Genomic DNA, 3,753 nt, shown 5'->3' on the forward strand with positions numbered 1-3,753 from the left:
CACACACACGTAACCTCTGTCTCTCATTAAATCTCATTAATGGGTTTGATTAATGGCTCTGTATCTGTAGTCTAGCATGTCCTGCCTGATGACTGCCAGGGACACACACACACACACACACACAGTGGATGCCAAGGGGACTGGACTCTACAGGACAGAAAGACATCCGCCAGGCAGCTGGCTAGTTCCTGGGGCTTCACACACAAACACACACACTTTACCTGTCCAGCTCACTTGCACATTCATTTTTTAGGCTTTTACCCAACCCTCCTTGTCTTTGCTGTCACACTGGTGTAAATATAACTGAACTGCTCTGGCAATCTGGGACACACACACACACAAAGAGACACAGGTCTAACGTGTGAACATGGCCCTGTTGTTAAACGGTGTGATACATGTTCTTACTTGACTATAATTAATGCATTTGCGGTTTAAATCTGCATTTATGCATTTTGCATATCTAATGCATCTTACACTGTATTCAATGTATACATATTATCAGTTAATGCATTCTCTAAGAATCAAACCCATGACCTTGGCCATGCTTTACTGTTTAGCTACAAGATATGCAGGATATTCATGGCACACACACCACAAACATGCAATACATGCAACAAACACACAATAAACCATAAAGCACTTAAGTTAACCATGTAGTGAAATCACTTATAGACATGTGCATGCAACAGACTTGCAAATCAGCTATGCAAATACACACACTAAAAATACGCATGGCTGATTTGCGTGTTTGTTACATGCATGTGTGTGTGTGATTTGCATGATTGATTTGCATGTATCAGTTTTGAATGCTTTTTGCATGCATGTGCTGCATGTTTATTTGCTGAGTGCATCTGTGTGTTGCATGTTTGTTGTGGATGTGAGTGCAGGTTTGTTGCATGTGTGATTTTAATGGTGGTTTTGTATGTTTATGTTTTGTTGATTGCATGCGTGTTTGAATGATTGTGTGTTTTGGTTTTTGGATGTTTTGTTGCATGCATGTGCTGTTTGGTATTGCATTGCATGTTTGTTGCATGTTCAGTGTGTGTATTTGCATTGTTGATTTGCATATTTGTTGCATTCACATGAGTGTGGTTTGCATGATTGATTTTTGTGTATTTGCTGGGTGCATGAGTGTATGTTCCGTGTTTGGTATTTGCATGGCTGATTTGCAGATTTGTTGCATGTGTGTTTGTATATGTGATTTTTGAATTGTATGTTTATGTTTTTTGTTTCATGTGTGTGACTTGCATGATTGACTTGTGGTTCGGTTTTGGTTGATTGTTGCATGATGTGCTGCATGTTTGTTAAACGAACAATGTGTTTTGTATTTGCATGGCTTTATTTGGCTGTATTTGTTGCATGCATGCGGGTATGATTTGCATCACTGATTTGTTTCATTTTCAATGTTTGTTGCATGCATGCATTTCATGTTGTTGTGTATTTGCATGAATGGTTTGTATGTGTGTTGTATGCAATTGCTTCTATGTAATTTGAATGATTGAATCGTTTGTGTGCTTATGCATCGATGTGTATGTGTTGCAAGTTTTAGGTTTGTGTATTTGCAACACATGCATGCACAAAAAACACCTAAAACTGAAACACAAATCGGTCATACAAATCATACAAACATGTATGCAATACAGAAACAAATCAATCAAGTAAATTCACTTAGCCATAGAGTATGCATGCACTCAACAAACAGACAGACACGCACACTTACATCATCGTGCAGTGTTGAAATATGGTATTCACTGACACAAATGAAATGGAAAATACAGACAGAACACAATGATGTCACACTGATGAAGACAAAACTCCCTGTGTGTGTGTGTGCAGGCGTATCCGTGCCGTCATACTCACTAAAGTAATTAGTGCCCGCGTTTGCCCTGCGCCAACTAACGGGTACATCCACTGGCATTCTGCCATGGCATGACATTCGTTACGACAATTAGCACCAATCACGGGGGAGAGAAGTCCACCTCACGCACACACACCTTCTCTAGAAGCACAACACATGCTCTCCCTGGAGTCTGTCTCTCTCTCTCTCTCTCTCGTTTTGACAGCCAGGTGTAATGACGAAGAAATTATTCTGTTAAATGAGGGGTGTTTAGGGCCCAGTACACACAGAGACTGCTCTACTTTCTGTTCGCCATTATGGATTTAGCCAGCATGCTAAAAACGACCACGAGTGTGATTGTTTAAAATAGTGTGCTATGACACACATACTTACATGCATATGCAACATTTTAATACACCTACATTCACAAAAAATGCACACGATATGGGTGGAAATTGTGAATTACAATGAGTTGTGCTTGCTTCCCACTGGTTTAAAGTGGTCTAGTCCAATGTGCTCCTGCAGTCCAGCACTGTGCTGGTTATATGTAACTGTGTTACACCGTTTCGTCCCATGTTTGGCCATGCTTTGAGTAAGATAAACACTTTAGAAGCACACAAATCAACCATATACATCCAATAAACATGCAACATATAAACTGTGACTGCTACTTTGCAAAAGTCTAGGGTTGGTAAGTTTTTTTTTTTTTTTTACCAAAATACAGTAGAAAAAGTATTATTGTGAAATATTATTACAATTTAATATAACTGTTTTCTATTTTAATATATTGTAAAATATTTATTCCTGTGATGTAATGCTGGATTTTCCACATCATTGTTCCAGTCTTCAGTGTCACATGATCATTCAGAAATCATTCTAATATGCTGATTTGTTGATCAAGAAATATTTCTTATCATTATCAATATTGAAAACAGTTGTGCTGCTTAATATTTTTGTGGAAACTGTGATATATTATTTCAGGATTCTTTGTAAATATCTTACCTGTCACTTTTAAATCAATTGAATGCATCATTTCTGAATAAAAGTATTAATTTATTCAAACAAATAAACAAAAAAAAAACTTTTGTACAGTAGTGTGCATAATGCAACTTACATACAATAATAAATTTACGTAGAATGCAATGAAATCATAAGTAACCCCCATTTTTTTAGTTGTTGGGCTGTGTTTACGTAGCTTCATGTAGCAAGCAGCTTTTTCAAGAGATATATCTGTCTCAAACACAGAATGACAAATAATGATGTATATCAGTCTCTTTCGCTCATGCTACGTCTTGTTTCTTCCCACAACTAGCTTTCTCATTGTTTCTGACACTCTTCTTCTTTTATGTTTACATAGCTTTGTGTATAGCTACATTTTGTTAGTTCTTAGTATTATTTCAGAAAATACTGTGACTGCAGTTTATGCTACTTACAATTATGAGCAGCTTGTAGCTTAGCATGCTACGATCTCAAAGTAGCTTCCTCAAACCACACAAATGTTTGTTCTCCTGTATATGCGTGAACCGCTCGAAGGTTTGTCTGTATTTGAACATCGACTAAAGACATTCCATCCTTGTCTTTGTTGTTTTTAGACTGTGATGGCAGGATTAGCCGTGTTGATGGGCCGCACACATCACTCACACACACTTCACCAGTCGCTGTCATTCGGCTGTGTACCTTAAGTGTTTTCCTTCCCTCCTTTCATTCCGTCTGTCCTTTTTCATTGCTCTTTCTCAGTTGACATCTGCATTAGTATTACCTGACCACCGTGTTTTAGCGCTTCCTTTTGTATTATTGTATCACTCTATTATCCCTCTCTCTTTTTCTTCTCCTCTGTTTCATTCAAAGCTCGCACCTCCTCACAGTTCTTAAATCTGTATTCTTTTCTTTTTCCGTACATCTTTGTGTGAACCCCC

General features: G+C 37.9%; 1 protein-coding gene across 1 annotated transcript in view; it reads left to right on the forward strand.

The window, feature by feature from the left end:
- LOC107660122 (ephrin type-B receptor 1-like) overlaps positions 1–3,753 on the forward strand; it is a 252,460-nt gene that overhangs the window by 218,921 nt on the left and 29,786 nt on the right. The gene's annotated exons all lie outside the window — the stretch shown is intronic.

Source organism: Sinocyclocheilus anshuiensis, unplaced genomic scaffold, assembly GCF_001515605.1.
Source record: "Sinocyclocheilus anshuiensis isolate Anshui unplaced genomic scaffold, SAMN03320099.WGS_v1.1 scaffold850, whole genome shotgun sequence".
NCBI classification, from domain to species: domain Eukaryota; kingdom Metazoa; phylum Chordata; class Actinopteri; order Cypriniformes; family Cyprinidae; genus Sinocyclocheilus; species Sinocyclocheilus anshuiensis.